The 16,316-nt window shown below is 41.8% G+C and overlaps 1 pseudogene; it reads right to left on the bottom strand.

Annotated features, from left to right (window-relative positions):
* Positions 1–774: 774 nt before the first annotated feature.
* LOC127625538 (alpha-N-acetylneuraminide alpha-2,8-sialyltransferase-like) lies at positions 775–15,991 on the bottom strand (annotated as a pseudogene).
* Positions 15,992–16,316: the final 325 nt, after the last annotated feature.

Here is a 16,316-nt window from a genome sequence, read left to right as displayed (position 1 = left end):
AAAAAAAATACACAAGCTTGAAATGACATGAATTATACAAGACCTAGCATTAGCCTTTAATTTAATACTTTACATTCTAAATTCAGAATAAGTGCCTTATAGATCAAATGACAAATGGATTTAAATATTACCCAATTCAAGATTAGATGAATTATCCAGAGACACAGGGCTAATGTAACTGGCACCTACACAAGACAAAGTAGAAACCGTGCAAACAGAGCCGGCATTATAAACTATTGAAATTGATGAACGGTCCATTGGACCCTTAAAGGGTAACTAAACCCTAAACCAACTTTTTTTAGTTAATGATCTGTAAGCATGGGGCTTTATTAGTACTGGTCATTGATTCAAGTAATTTTTTTGACATGTGTGTATAAAGTGTTTTAATTCTACACTATATGGTGTAAAAACGTCTGAGTGCTGCCCTCTTCAGGTTGAACGGTGGCTACTGCAGTTGAATTTTCCTATTGGCTGTTGCGGTACTGTGACGTAGCGTGACAGCTGACAAGCAGGTTCCAGCTCACCACGCCAGATTCATGTACATGTCGTCTTGCGACCGTGTGAGGAATAATAATAATATCTGACAGCAGCTGTCAATTAATCCCCCCGCTCAGCCCCGCACTCGGTTCGTTCCCTCCATCCCGCCGGGGTCTGCCCACTTTTCCTGGATTTTCAAATATTTCTAGTGGGTGGAGTCAGACTATAAGCAGGTGTTTAGTTACCCTTTAAGCACAACCTACTTTCATAGCAGTGTGAATACAAACACATTAAGGTTCACATCAGCTCTGTGGCAGATGTTTCAGGCTGAAAACCAAGAGAGGGTTAATAGTAAGCGTGTAAAACACCCTTCGTTACACAAAAGGCTTCCTTCTAGAAGAGCCGGTTAGAACTGGAGGCATTTGCCCGACAGAGTAAATCATGGACAAAGTTACATCTGTATTCATTAAGTTGAGACAGATTGCGATCAGAAGTGTTTGATGTTTGAACAGTCACACTAGTACAATGGGTTTGGAATAGTGGTTAAGTGCCACAATACTCAACCCCAAAAAGGGGGGCGTGGCAGTTTTAAAGGGACAGATGATAAAGTTGAATGAAAGTGCAAGTTGAACACCCACCACAAACACCTGTGCCACAAGTTTAATTTACCAGAAGCAAGAGGAACACAAGCTATGAGCAAATCATGGTTTATTAAACACATCAAGAATCTACAGATCAGTTGCACAATGTGTCCTGCCTCATACTACTGACATCACTGGGTAAAGATGCACCAGAAGAGGGCTCTTAAGCATCCTGTCCAAAGAGTTATACTGAACACTCATGGCTGAAGAGCTGCTCAATAGAATCAGATCCTACAAGGAAAGTCCTGCCTCAAACCACCACTGACAGATGCTGTAGAATTGGTCTGGGTTAAGTCAACATTACCAGGCCCACCGAGCTCTGCCTTCAGGAGCATCAACCAAGGTGGCATTGCTTTCAGAAGCATACTGGGTCAGGGTAGCGTTGCCCTCAGCAGCATCATGGACCAAGGTGGCATTGTTTTCAGAAGCATACTGGGTCAGGGTAGCGTTGCCCTCAGCAGCATCATGGACCAAGGTGGCATTGTTTTCAGAGCATACTGGTTCAGGGTAGCGTCTCAGCAGCATCAGGATGCATTGCCATGGGTCCAGGTCTCATTGGCAGATGAATCAGGACCTTAATTTAAAAATCACAATGAGATGTCTTCAAACCAGGACTTATTAAAATACAAAGTGCAGTGTAATCTTTATCCTGGGAGTTACTGACTGTAGGGGAAAATTAAACCCAGCATCATCAGATGGAAGGAACAAATACACACCTTTATCTTCTCGGACAACTCGCCTAACAGCACTCCAGGATGAGTCAATAGAAGAACCATGTTCAACTGAAGAACCAAGAGCTGAGAAACACAGAAGCTTGTAAACACAAATGTGGCATAACAGAATCAGTTTCAATATTACTCCCTGATAGCACACATTAAATCACCCAGATGTCCATTTGATGTGCATGTTTACATCTGGAGAGGTTTGGGTTTACATGGTTTGCTCATCTGCAATACACTTCCTCTTGGAAGTCAAAAGACTCCAATGTCTTGTACACATTTGTGATTTAAATGCAGAACAGCTCTTCACATGTTTAGTAGAACACAATGAGATCTGGTACTGCTTCAGACACAAAAATAAACTCACCATTCCACAGCAACTGATGACAAAGAGCCAGAACAATGGCAATTTTAACAGCACTCATGTTTGACCACAAGATGAACTACTATGAAAACCAATCCAGCTATACTGAAGTTTCAGTCAAACCAGGACTTTTATAGCCCAACAGAGAAATATTTGCATCACCTGGATGCCTCGTTAACTCATCCAGATCACCACTAATTAATGAGAGCCTTAATTGAAGTGTCACTTATTGTTATCCCATTTCTCTAACCTGAACTGATAGAAATATGATGATGACCCACAGTTAACAGCTCATGTATATGACTTTATTTATGTTGATTTGTTTCCTGTGGAGCATGTGTGTATTCTCTGTCTATGTTCTCAATGCTCATGAATTGTATGTTTTGCTTACTGCACATTTCCTGCAGCTTTACAGGAAATCATGCATAAACATTTATTATTAATGAAACTGTCATATCTATAATGTCTCAGAGTGATCATTGTGTAGTTGGATTAAATATGATTGTGAATTGTGTATAAGTAATGAAATAATAATTGTATTAATAACCCCAGTGAGCAGCTGAAGGTGACTGAAGGAACACAAATCTCCATAAGATGTTGATTAATGGAGAAAATGGAGAATTAGTGTAGATTTAATACAGTTATAGATCATGATAGATGTTTCTGGTTCCAGCAGACCTGACTAAAGCTGTCTAATTGTAAGATGAAGGTTAAATTAGGTGTACACTTGGCTAAATAGATGATTCTTTCATCGTCATCAGTCCCTTAGTCTTTAGACCGTTGGGGCACCACATGATCTTGCAGCTATTATCACTCTCCACGCCTCTCTGTCCTCGGCCTTTCTCATTAGCGTCGCATTGTTTCAAACCCGTCCATTCATGGATGTTGCCCTCCCATCTCTTCCTTTGGCCACCTCTTCTTCTTCCTAATGGCACAGTCCCCTGCAGGATTGTCTTCGCAAGACCATTGGAACGTATGACTTCAACTTTCGCCTTTTCCTCACTTCTTCGTTTGTGATGTGGTCCATGTAAGAGATGGCGAGGAGAACGCGAAAGCATCTCATCACTGTTGCCTGTATTTGCTTTTCAATTTCAGCTGTCAGGGTCCAGAACTCAGAATCAGAATCAGCTTTATTGCCAAGTATGCTTACACATACAAGGAATTTGTCTTGGTGACAGGAGCGTCCAGTGTACAACAATACAAACAATACAAAAAACAGCAGCAAGACATAGGTAATAATACAAATTAAAAAAACTCACATCCAGAACTGACCAACCAAGCTGCATGATGATCTGCAGGAGTTGATACGCGTACTCGGCTTGCTGCGGAGACCAGGCCTCCAGTCCTCGGCATCGCCTGATGCCGGTGCCCGGGGGAGGGGATGTCGTAAGCGGTGTGCGAGGAAGCAAAAATGCGGCAAGAGGGTGGGACTCCAGCAGGCTACGCAGCGTGAGCTTAGAGACTGATGCGTCTTTGTTTTCACAGAGACGTGGCTCAGCGACAGAGTTCTGGACAGAGGCATTCAGCTAGACGGGCTCACCTCGTTTCGTGTTAAAAGAAATGCAGCTCTGTGCGGTAAGACTTGCACTTGTGTATTTACATCAACATGGAATTGTGCAATAACTCTATGCTAGTCTCTAGTTACTGCTCATCGCTGGTGGAGCTTGTGACTGTTAGATGCAGACCTTTTAATTTACCACGGGAATTCACCACTGTTTGCATAACCGGAGTTTACTGTATGGGGCTATGTGCGAACTGCAGAACGCTCACCCTGACGGACTGTTTATTGTCGCCGAAGATTTCAACCAGGTGAATCTCAAGACAGTGCTCCCTAAATTCCATCAGTATGTGGACGTTGCAACAAGAGGCGCAAACATGCTTGATCTTGTTTATACAAACATCCCAGGTGCGTACCGGGCGGAGCCCCGCCCCCACTTCAGCTACTCAGACCACATCTCTGTTATGCTAATTCCAGCATGCAGAACGTTCTTCAGACGCACAAAACCGCCTCAGAAGCAGGTGAAAACCTGGCCAGCAGGAGCATCTCTGCTCTTCAGGACTGTTTTGAGTGTACTGCGGGGGTGCATGTGTAGCCGGTCGATTTAGACATTTGAGTTTAATTTTATATATTTTTTATGTGCAAGGAGAAATGTTGTTTAAACTGTTAACTTCAGCAAAACTTGTGTTCAATTCATTATTTTCAATAGTTCGGATCGGGAGTTGTATGTGGGGCCTTAATTAGTGGGACACCGAAGGAAATTATATCGCTTGAGAAGACAGCAGCTTCAGGCTAACTATTGGGTTAACTTGATGGGTCAAAAGTGTGATCACCCAGTTAAAGCAACAATTCAGGTAAGCTGGGAGAGAGAGATGGCAAGTCCTCAAAGTTTTGGATGGACAGGGTAGGCATTGGCCCAGGAAATGTCTATACATGATAAGAACTTTTGTCCAGGAGTACTGTGGCCATCAGTTCCTGTATGGCAATTGGAGGTTCCAAAGATTGATTTAGAGATACTTAGGATTAAGTCAGAGAATCCTGAATCAGATTTGGTGCATGAATTTCACTGTCATATAATAGAGAGATATCAGGAGCACATATTAATCTTTACTGATGGTTCAAAAGATCAGGAAACAGGTGCTACAGGAGCAGCTTTTGTTGTTCAGAAGTGGAATACCCAAGTTTGTAAGAGAACCTCAAATTTCCTAAGTGTGTTTTCAGTGGAATTATATGCAATCCTGATGGCAGTGCAATGGACTGAGCAGATTCAGAACCATAAAGTGTTGCTATGTAGTGACTCTGTGTCAGCTATTAATAGTATGGGGAAAGGGACATCAAAGAGTCGACAAGACCTTGTATATGATATTCTTCTGGCAATTAGAGATGTGAAAAGGAGAGAAGTAGAAATATCATTTGTATGGGTCCCAGCTCATGTAGGTATTGCAACAAATGAAAAGGTTGATAAGTTGGCCAAGGAAGCTGCTCAAAAGGAAACAATAGATATAAACTTAAATCTGTCCAAAGCGGAGGGTAAAAGTATTGTGTGGCAGGGAACAATTTTGAAATGGCAACAGTTCTGGGAGCAAGAAAATAAAGGTAGGCACCTATTCTCTATTTCTAGTAGGGTAACTGATTCAGTTAAGGTTTGTAAAGGAGGAGAGGTTAGACGTAAGGAAGAGGTTATTATTTCTAGAATGAGGATTGGGCACACGTTTCTGAACAGCACTTTATTTATTTTAGGAAAACACCAGAGTGGCTTGTGTTCATGTCAAGAACCTGAGACAGTGAGTCATGTTTTGTTTTTTTGTAGAAAATATGACCACCAAAGACAAGATCTGCTCAGAGAAATGCGAGTAATTAGCTTGGAAGAAGTATCTCTAAAAAATATTTTAGAAGTAGGGTCAAGCACAAGAGGAAAGCAGTGTCTTTTTAAATTTCTTAAAGATACTGGATTGTATAATAGGATATAGTGCACTTAGGTGCTAATAACATAGATGGCAGCAATGCAACTTATTGGATGCCGGCTGCCGTAAAACCCCAAAGAAGAAGAAGAAGAAGAAGAAGAAGAAATTATATCGCGTCTCCTTTAAGCGTTTGCGCGCAGACGCATAGTGTATGAGGACGGAGAAGCAGGGGTAGTTTTTCTCTCTCATATTTGTGTTGCATTTACTGTTTTCTTGTAATGTAATTACTATATTTATGATGTTAAAACGCTGTTAAGGGTTTATGTCATATTGTGTATCAGTGTGATTCGTTTATTTTCCTTGAAAGTGGCTCTTTTAACCGTGTTAAAGCGCTTCATTTTCACGTGTATCCTTCAATGTAGGAATGAGAGAGTAGGCCTTCCGATGTCTGTGTGCTAATATTGCCTCACTACTCTGTTAAAGGTATGATGTTTCAATTTGTGATTATTAATTTGACTGTTTATTATGTAATTTGTGAACTTAATTTGATAGTTGTGTACCTCAGTATATATTAGGCTATATTCATACTAATTGCCTTGAGGTATATTTTCATGCAATGAGACTTGTGGGAAAAACTTTATTATACGCACAGTAGTTCAACAATCAAATTCTGATGCACTTAAGAGTTTACAGTACATTTATTAGTGCATTTCTGAGAATTTACAGTATATTTGTATGTTAATGTTTACAAATATGTTCCATTTATGTTTTCTGTGTGTACAGTCCTGTTATGTGGGGTAATTCAGCGTCGACATTTACACATTAAATGACATGTATTGCCATTGTTAAAGCGTTCGCGCGCAGACGCATAGTGTATGGGTTAGGGTTAGGGTTAGGGTTCCCCGCCCCGGGAAGCAGACCCCGATCTATCCTGGTAAGATTTTTGTGGTTGGCTAACAGCGAATTTATTCTACGAGTAGTCATCATGGCTCAGTGTGCGCACTCTATCTCAAGTGTGATAAGATCTCATCTTACCGTCCAGTAAGTTTATTAAATGTATTATATTTATATAAATTCATTTTGCATTTCGAATCCATTCGCCCTTCGATTATATCTAAAGATCCAGATCAAACAGGTTTAATTTGTAATAGATATTTGTTATCCAATCTAAAAGTTTTATTTAATATAATCTACACTCCCTCTGTCCCAAATACCAAAATAGCCCTGAACAAGATTAGATGACAAAAAGGCATTTGACAGGGTGGAGTGGAAATAACTTTTTATACTTTGGAGAAATTTGGATTTGGCAAATCAACAGATGATCAACACCACCAACAGTTTGTAGATCCATCGGAGAATCACTAAGGCTATCTGAGAGATGAGAGAGATGGATGAATTTGTGTGTTGGAGCATGTGCTGTGATGGACAGGTAAAAGCTATGCACACCTGTGCGTAACCCCGCCCCTATTATCAGTGGAAAACCACCTGGACCGTGAGATATCTTTGGAATTAAGTTTTGGCAGATTTGCTCTCATAATACTTCAATTTTAGGATCATTTTCTTGAATTAATGAATGAACGTTACATTTATAAATCACCTTTTCAGACACTACACTCAAAGCGCTTTACACAGTGAACGGGACTCTCCTCAACCACCATCAGTGTGCAGCATCCACCTGGATGATTGACAGCAGCCACAGTGCACCAGTACACTCACCACACACAGCTATTGGTAGAGAACAGAGAGGGGAGTGATGCAGCCAATTAGTGGATGGGGATTATTAGGAAGCCATGATTGATAAGGGCCAATGGGGGGATTTTTAATGACCACAGAGAGTCAGGACCTCGGTTTAACATCTCATCCGAAGGACAGTGCCTTTTTACAGTATAGTGTTCCCGTCAATATACTGGGGCATTAGGACCCTCACAGTCTGCAGGGTAAGCACCCCCTGCTGGACTCCCTAATACCATTTCTATCAGGAAGACTCGCAGACTTAAGTGAAATTTAAGATGACATTTATTTGATGAATATAAAACATAAATGTAATGTTTCTCTTTGGCTTAAGCCCCGTCTGGCGGTCTGAAGAATTTGTACTCAGAAATGTCATATCCTGCCGGAGATAGGAGGCAGGGGCGAGGAGCCTATCCCTGTGCAGGACGGGACTCAACAGGTGGTGGTGGGGTGGAGGAGGTTGCCATGTTAGCACACTGAAACAGCAATGTGACAGATTGTGAGCAGACTTATTAAGCAATGGCTTACATGTGATTGGCTGGAAATGACCCAGCTAATGGTGCGATGATGTACAGCTGCTAGTCTTCCCGCTAGAACTGCACTTACATTTCCAGTTGCAACCTTAGTTTTCCCAGGAGGTCTCCCATCCAGGTACTGACCAGACTCAGCCCAGTGGGAAACCAGTCTTGAGCTACAGGGTGATATTACTACTTTGGGCCAACTCCAAAATGCGGTGACACATCTAGACATGGTTAGGGTTGGGGAATGTATTTTTTATTTTCTCCCATTTACTCCCCAATCTGGAACGCCCAATTCCCAATGTGCTCTAAGTCCTCATGGTGGTGTAGTGACTTGCGGAGTGTGGCGGAGGATGAATCTCAGTTGCCTCCGCATCTGAGACCGTCAATCTTATCACGTGGCTTGTTGAGCGTGTTACCGTGGAGTCATAGCGAGTGTGGAGGCTTCACGCTATTCTCCATGGCATCCACGCACAACTCACCACACGCCCCACCGAGAGCGAGAACCACATTATAGCGACCACGAGGAGGTTACCCCATGTGACTCTACCCTCCCTAGCAACCGGGCCAATTTGGTTGCTAAGGAGACCTGGTTGGAGTCACTCAGCACGCCCTGGATTCAAACTCACGACTCCAGGTGTGATAGTCAGCATCAATACTCACTGAGATACCCAGGCCTCCAGATTGGGGAATTTTTAAACGTAACCCTTTTATTCAATCAGATTAGTCCCATTGAGGTTTGAATCTCTTTTACAAGAGAGACCTGGCCAAGAAAGGCAGCAACAATCTATAGTATACCACATATATAAATACATAAATCATCAACATCATATAAAACAACATATAATAACACAATCATTAATAACAGTTTCAATCAAAAGATTGTAATTCCTTGGACTGAACAATAATTTCACATTCACTCAGAGTAATAAGATCTTGAAGTTTAAAATTGTTCCTTTAAAGGTCTTATGAACATAATTTATTATTCTAATTCATTGCGTACAGTCCATTTACACAACCAACTTCTTATAAATGTGCTGTTGATTTTGTCTTTGTCCAACCAAACCTTCACCTAATAAATAAACAAACAAACAAACAGAAACAAACACATTGAGTGCAGAATAAGTTGCGTGCGTCTCTTAAGCGCAGGGCTGCAGGTGCAGTGTTAGCGCCCCCTGGCTGTGCAGCTGCAGCAGGCGCTGGAACTCCTCTGGCATGGCATGCATGCGGCGGCTCGGGACTCTCTGGTCGTAGTAATGATACGGAACCGTGCGCTGCTGCAAGTCGCTGTCGAATGGCCAGAATCCGTAAACGCGCACCTGTTCGCACAGCTCTAACGCCACGCTAATCAACATAAACCCTGTGGAGAGGCGGACCTCCTTCAGGCCACGCCCCTTCCAGAAATGGTCCAGTGTCCGCAGGTAGTCAGGGCTGAAGAACACGACTGGTTGCTGAGGTCTGATTGGCCGAAGGACTTTGAGAGAGTTAATTGACAGTTGAGTGTTGAACGTGTAGGCGAAGGCGGGAAGAATGAGGGTGGCGTTGCCATAAACACTGACACGCTCAACAAATGGACCAGGATTCTTCTGCAGTTTACTGTAACTACACACACACACACACACACACATCATCATCAAGATTATCAACATTTTACAGAAAATCCCATTGTATCCAGTGTACTAGATATCTGCTGCTAACTAGTGGACGTTTCCAGGCATTTCTGGAAAATACTAAAAAATGCCCGCTTTTAGAGGTCGACCGATAGCTAAGCTAATGGAAAAGGCTGACAACCGATTAATGGGCCAACAGTTTTTTCAAATTGATTTACTGAATGTTAGAAGATTGTCTTAGTCTTTTCTTACTATAATGGGCACAAACATGAAGGCAGCAAGGTTTTGTGCGTAGTGTAGGACTTTAAACTATAAACAAAACACACAAGGGACTCTTATTTTGAAATGACAGAGACTTGGCTCCATTACAATGCTTCATAATGAAGTATTTGCCAAATTAAGTAGAATTTAAAGCCTATATATCCAGCAGATGAAGGCTTAGTGTATGTATATATCACCAGCTAAGGTTTATTGAGGAATATGTTTTATTATTATTCAAAAGATATGAAGTTGGAGACACGATGTTTGTGCCGACAGGGCGTTTTTTATAATGTTGTGCTGTTCTGTGCATCCATCCATCAATCTTCAACCGCTTATCCGAAGTCGGGTCGCGGGGGCAGCCGCTCCAGCAGGGGGCCCCAAACTTCCCTATCCCGAGACACATTAACCAGCTCTGACTGGGGGACCCCGAGGCATTCCCAGGCCAGTGTAGAGATGTAATCTCTCCACCTAATCCTGGGTCTTCCCCGAGGCCTCCTCTCAGCTGGATGTGCCTGAAACACCTCCCTAGGGTGGCACTCCAGGGGGCATCCTTACCAGATGCCCAAACCACCTCAACTGACTCCTTTCGACGCAAAGGAGCAGCGGCTCTACTCCGAGCTCCTCATGTCCTCGCTTATATAAAACACTTGATTATCTAATCAGAATAGTCCAGAGAAGAACAAATAAAAACTATCGGCAACTATCGGCTTATTTTTGCCGATAACCGATAGTTCCAAAAAGCAACTATCGGCACAGATTAATCGGTATAACCGATTATCGTCTACCTCTATTTTGTATTGCATGCACTGGTCTTTTCGTTGTTTGCTGACAATAATGACTATATTGTTACTGATATTTTAAAATGAGTATTTGCCGAATATACAGTATATCAAATACATATGATACAGCAGGCTTTTGAGCAGTGGCGGCGCTAGGGAGTGGCCAGGGGTTGCCGTGGCCACCATGGAGCGAAGCATGGCCACCCCATTGCCCAACCCCCACAGTCCGTCGATATAAGAATGCTGCCCGAACATTTCTGTGCCACCCACCACAGACTGATCGCTTGACCTGCCTGGCCACCCCTTTGAAAAACTCCTGGCTCCGCCCCTGCTTTTGCGGGGTTACATTCCAATAGTGGGTAGGGGTTGTCCCCGTCCTTTTCTGCATAACCTGCCGGCACGTGCCAGTGCAATGCCCAGGGAGTCCTCTGATAATACCGTTTCAGTGACTTTTTGGGGGGGGCACATGACTTTCAGTTGTCATAGAAACGCACATGTGAACATAACTCATGCCTTAAATCTATTTGAAATAACATTATTTTAGAAATACTGTATGTGCAACCCAAGTAACGTACTTCAATGTTCTTTAAGTATTTTAAAAAGACCCAAGTACAAATTCCTGCCGATAATTGTGACTTGTGTAATTCTGAGGAATGATTAGCATTGGCGTAAAATAATGAGAGGTTAGCTTGTACGGTCTGTGCGGTGTGTAGGATCAAACTGAACACATTTCTTCCTTTATTCGAGGTGATTTACGTGTATGTATGTGTTTGTGTTCACTGACTCTGTGCGGATCTGACTGGGGTTAATGGTGATCAGATCTGTCTTCAGTCCAACATCGCTGTCATTAACAGAAGCCAAATTAAACCTGAAACAGAGACAGAGAGGACGACATTTATAATGAGAATATGGGATTTAACTGCATTCAGAAGACATTAGCTCATAACTCTTTAGGAATATTGTAGATTAAATGCTGAAATATGTGGATCGTGGAGAGTAGCATGAGTCTCCACATGCTGCGAGTCTCCATGGTAACGTGCTCAGCGAGTCACGTGATCAGATGCGCGGATTGACGGTCTCAGAAGCGGTGGCGACTGAGACTTGTTCTCCACCACCCGGATTGAGGCGAATTGGGGAGAAAAATGGAGAAAATATATATATATATATATATATTTTTTTTTTAATTCTAATAACTATATCAATGTTGTTCAAACTCTGATTGAAATCTGTCCGATATGTTCTCCACAAAATATAATTGAAAGCAATTGTTGAAACAGGACTTCTGCATCAATGCGTCGGTCATTACGTTTAACCACTTTGACGTTTACGAGGTATTTACCCTTCACTCACTTCAAAATCACGAGTTCTGCGTCTGTTTTAACACAAACGTATGTATTTTAATGGGCCATATAGTTGGACATTTAAGAAGAACAAGCTCTTTAAGATTCTGTCTTTCTTTCAGTGAATAGTATTTATTACTATTGCATAGCAACAGCAGATAGCTGCTTGGAAAAGACAAATGTTGTCATGCCCTGCAGCAGATAAGAGAGTTCACCGTCTCTAGGCAAAAATAAAATTGACAAATGTTTAACTGTTGACACACAGTTACCACAAGCTCTGAGGTAGTTAACATATGCTTCTGTTGGAACCACCATCCATGTTATTTCAACTTAATTTGAAAATGATCATGTTCGGGCATCTGGATATCTCAGCGAGTATTGACTGAGTGACTCGTCGGGTCTCCTTAGCAACCAAATTGGCCCGGTTGCTAGGGAGGGTAGAGTCACATGGGGTAACCTCCTCGTGGTCACTATAATGTGGTTCTCGGTGGGGCGTGTGGTGAGTTGTGCGCGGATGCTGTGGAGAATAGCGTGAAGCCTCCACACGCGCTACGTCTCCACGGTAACAGCTCAACAAGTCACATGATAAGATGCGCGGATTGACGGTTTCAGGCAATTGAGATTCGTCCTCCGCCACCCGGATTGAGGAGAGTCACTACGCCACCACGTGGACTTTGAGCGCATTGGGAATTGGGCGTTCCCAAATTGGGGAGAAAAATAAATAAAAAAATGGTGTTTTACAGCAGAATTTCTGTTGCAGAACTACACTACCCATAATCCTTATGTGAGATTGACCAATCAGAGAAAGAGCTCTGCAGCTCCGCCCACTCCCATAATGACACAATGGAGTCGCTCTCCCGACACTCTTAAACTACTTAAATATTTAGATATATATATATGTGAATATTTAGAAATATATTGTCTATAATAACTTTTATATTTTCCCATCGTTTTTAATTCGATTAAGTCATTCGCAATGCTTCATGGGATTGTAGTTCATTCCCTCATTTAAAAGAACACTTAGAGTTTAAATACTGCAGAGTTTGATTAAATACATGACCATCAACAACAAAAGATAAGGGAGCTGATTTGTCCTCCCTTTGGAACGTTTTATTATCTTGTTATCTTAACTATGCACAATCATGAGGTTAGTTGAATACATTTATTAGCATTTAGCAGACTTGAGACCCATTGATCGGTCGGTTTGTTTACCGTATGACAAAGTCTGCGTTGTCAATCATCTGCCCACAGCTGCTGTTCTTCAGAATCCCTCCACTGCCCACCACAGCACAGCGACCCAAGCCACGCCCACTCCAGGGGAAGTCCTGCCGACACACACACATACACACAAATCAAGTCATTAGTCATGTATCTACCTCAAACAGGGATCATTAAATATTAAAATCAAGCCACAAACCTCAGGCAACATGGTGTGAAGCGCCGCATCCACTGTGTGTGTGCGCTTTGAGTTTGTTTCATATGGGATCTTTTGATTGACAGCTGTGTTGCGTTTGGTCAGGTATAATGATCCTGTGGCGTTACAACACATCTTCAGTCTCATTCTGGATAAACACACAGACACACACTTTACCAGGATTCATTTGACATCATAATTCAGCTCTGTAAACATCTTTATCACTTTCATCACTATACAACAATTACCATCATCTACATTCACCGATTTATTGTGTGAACACTTCACTGCTCATCTAGTGGCAGCTCAGCGCACGATAGATCTTATTTCATACATCAGAGACGTGTTTGAAGAGTCCTCACCGGTTTAGTTCCTGTTCGGTTGTGTTTGATTTATACGGGCAGCTCATGAGATCCGAGAGATCCTGCTTGAATCTCTCGATGTTTATACTGCAGACAGAAACACAGAGATTTAATGAAGCACTTTATAATCTGAGATCAAGAACGCTTGTTCTTCACGCACCTCTTGCTCGGTTTGATGAGGAAGAACTTGCGTCTGAGATTGGCACAGTGCAGCTGGCGAAACGTGTTTGGCATCGCATCTCTGGAAGAAGAAGAATGTTTTAGTGTTATTAATGTGTTTCATGGGTTCTGATGACGATGATGACGATGATGATGCTTCATGATTTTTTGCAAGAAGGCTCCCGGATCAACATCCCTTCCAAACCACTCATCATCATAAACATACTTGTAATCGAGCGTAATAATAGTTTGATATGAATGTTGATCTTGGAGCATGTCCAACCAGCTGTTAAACATGTCACTCAGAAACATTCAGGGAAACTGACTCATGTACATAAAATCACCAACACATCAGATTCAAAGTCATTGAGCAAATCACTCCTAAAACTGAAGTTAGTTCTGAACAAAAGAACAAATCTTAATGTTTCATTTTTAAAAGTGAACAAATACTTTTGGAGCCACTGAAGTGTTCTGATACCATTACCAAACATACAGCTGAATTTTCATCAAAATCATTTAATGCACACAGAAGATTTAAGGAACTTCCTGTTTCACATTTTTGCCCTTAATGTATTGCATTGCCATGGCAACACCATTCTATATATCAAACATCTGTTCACAGTTAATGTCTTGGCATGATGCTGCCTACGTTTCACATGATTCCCCTAGGAGGAGTATTCAAAAGTTCAGGGCCTTCAATTTAAAAATAATGCACATTCAATCAAAATGGCGACTTCATGTTGGGCGGAGCTAGTGACTGTAATTTTGAAAGTTGTCCGGCTTGATGAGAACAATATCTGTAGCAAGTCTGGTGACCGTAGAAGAAACTGATCCAACCACTTTTGTCAAAAGCCGCAGAGCTCCCAAGCCACGCCCATGTGTTCACTTTTGCCCAGGCCTAATGGTCGACCACTCTGACGTGTGCAAAATATCATGAAAATTCAAGCATGCCAAGTAGCTCAAAAACATGTGAATATGCATAAAGAATAATAATGACATTTAATGCGTTGCCATAGCAACACTTCTTAAGATATCAAGAACGCCTTCAGAAATGTAAACATTACTCTAATAAAATCTGAAGCAATTCAGGTTAACATAAGAGCGATAATTCAAAATCTGTTAAAAGCCAGTTGGTGGCGCAACGACCGCGACCCACAATAGCCACATCAATGTAATCCGCCCGATTGGCCAAATATTTGGCTCAATTTTTATGTAAATCACGCAATGCACGCAGAAAATATAAGGCACTTCCTTTTCCCCATTTTTTGACTTTATTGCGTCGCCATGGCAACGCCGTTCGATATATGAAAAATCAGTTCATAATTTAGCATTGTCAATGTCTCGGAATGATGTCACACACATTTGGTAGGAGGAGTATTTCAAATTCCAGAGCATACACGTTTCAAACCATCCAAAAGACGAAGAAGAAGAATCCTTAGAAGCACAAGAGGGCCTCCGCACTTCAGAAACACTCTGTGTGAACTCATCAGACCTCACACACACTGGAAGCACTTTACAAACACATACAACATAAATGACAACACGTCTTGAACTCCACAGAACAACACTTTACACCTTAATGATATTATTATATATCATACTATAACACAATTTTAAGATTTAGGAATTTTGTTACGTGATATTAAATGATGCAGTTTGAAAGGAAAGGTGTGCATGAGTGTGATCGTTCGATCAGTTATTACACACTATATAATTAATGATATGTGAAGGCATCGTGTTCTCACCGGCTGCTGTGTGTGTCGGTTGTGTTGAAGATCACACACACACACACTGAGAGATGATCAACACCAACAACAGTTTGAAAATCCATCGAAGAACCTCCAAGAGAGCCATTATTAAACTAGCACACCTGACGGACAGATGAGTGTGTGAGTGATGCACACACACCTGTGCGAGACCCCACCCCCTCACCTGTAATACCTCATTGACGCATGTAAAGGAGCACAAAATGTCATAAGATCCTGAAACTCAATGTTTGCAGATGAATTTCACACATTTCTTCAGGAGTGACTCATCAGGTATATTGCTGCAGATTTAATGAGATTGAACTGGTGTTGCCAGGAGCGACCATACCTGATCAGAGGTCAAATGTATATGTTTTATGATGAATGTGTAATTTTAAGAGAATCCGTGAGATGGAGATTCAGCTGCTCTGAGTTTCAGGAGGTTTTTCTGGTTGATCAGAATTTTTCTGTGAACTTGAAGCTGTTGCTCAACTCATTGAAGTCAGACAGGAAACACAGTAATAAAACATGTTATCGTCTTATGATAAAGAAAAAAGCAACTTGTGTGTTTGTTCAGAGTGTTGCAACTCATTTCAACAGGAAGCTTTGGGTAAGGGTCTGAAATTACTTTTGTGTGTCAACACATCAGTATTCTTAACAGCAATGATCATTAATAGGAACGGCGGAAACTGAAACATTGTTTCAATATAAAACACAAATCTTACCGCACCACGAGTCCTACTGCTGCATCCATGAGCAGGACGCGGTAAAGGCGTTATAGATTATATATAGAT

The sequence above is a fragment of the Xyrauchen texanus genome, chromosome 31 (assembly GCF_025860055.1).
Source record: "Xyrauchen texanus isolate HMW12.3.18 chromosome 31, RBS_HiC_50CHRs, whole genome shotgun sequence".
Taxonomy (NCBI): Eukaryota; Metazoa; Chordata; class Actinopteri; order Cypriniformes; family Catostomidae; genus Xyrauchen; species Xyrauchen texanus.
The sequence above is the reverse complement of the archived record's forward strand: the minus strand, read 5'-3'. Positions and strand labels throughout refer to the sequence as shown.